Source organism: Triticum aestivum, chromosome 2A (genome assembly GCF_018294505.1).
Source record: "Triticum aestivum cultivar Chinese Spring chromosome 2A, IWGSC CS RefSeq v2.1, whole genome shotgun sequence".
In the NCBI taxonomy this organism is placed as follows: Eukaryota; Viridiplantae; Streptophyta; class Magnoliopsida; order Poales; family Poaceae; genus Triticum; species Triticum aestivum.
Window position 1 is genome coordinate 573842171 of NC_057797.1, and position 1148 is coordinate 573843318.

The window sequence follows — 1148 nt, forward strand, 5'->3', positions numbered from 1 at the left end:
CTAGGGTATCGGGGGTCGGGGGTAAGTGTGGGTGTGGTGTCAGGGTGTCGGTGGTCGGGGTGTCAGGGGTTGGGGTCGGGGTGTGGTGTTAGGGTGTCGGGGTCGGGGTGTCGTGTCGGGGTCGAGGTGTCAGGGTGAAGGCAACGTGACCCACCCAGGGAAGTGCTGCCGGCAAAGCACACCAAGGACCTGGTTGGGCCTGCGGACACCACACGGGTGTATCCAGCCCATGCAGTATGACAAGGCCAATGCATTAGATATTAATTTGAAGGAACATGAAGGCAAAAGGTTAAAAAAATAGTAAATGCACTTACTTCAACCCTTTCGGCGCAATCAACCACCTCTGGTCGGGGGTCGTCGGCACGGGCGAGAACTTTGTACAGCCACACTTGTAGACCTTCTTGCCTTCTCAACCAGCTCGTCATCGCTGTAGCTATCATTTGAAAAGGTGTCCTTGCTACCATCCTCCGGGCCACTAGCCTCCGAAGTCTCGTGGGAATAAGACTGCGGGATCGGAGTCTTCTGGGACGAAGACCCCGTGACCGGAGTCTTCTGGGACGAAGACTCTGGGACCGGACTCACCTCGGGCGAAGGATCAGTGACCCTAGTCTGGTGCGGCCAAGGATCAGCGACCAGAGGCTCATGGACCGGAGTCCGAGACGGGTCCATGTCAGACGGAGCAGTCCTGTGGTCGGGTGAATCAGCTGAGGGTGGCGGCGAGGAAGGCGTAACAACCTTCCTACCTCTCCCGCTGCCACGTCCACGTCTACCAGCCTTCTTCGTCCTCCCCCGACCTCTCCCATCCAAAGAAGAAACGCCCGCCGCAGTTGTCTGCATACTGTCTAGTAGCACTCTCCGGAGGGGCTAGGCTGGAATAATGGAACCACCCCTCCCAGTAGCGCTCGCAGGAGGATCGGGGCGCTCTGGACCCTTGCCCACCATCCTGTCAACACCAGCAATGACAAAAAGTAAACACAGTACAACATAAAAAAATTTGGATACCTGACATGAACATAATAATATGAATATAATTTAAGTCTATCATAAACATGAACATAATAAAAATACACCCGATCAACACAAATATATATGATGTTTTTGTATCATCATCAAGTCCAGGGTCGATCGGGGTGTCAGGGTGTCGGGGT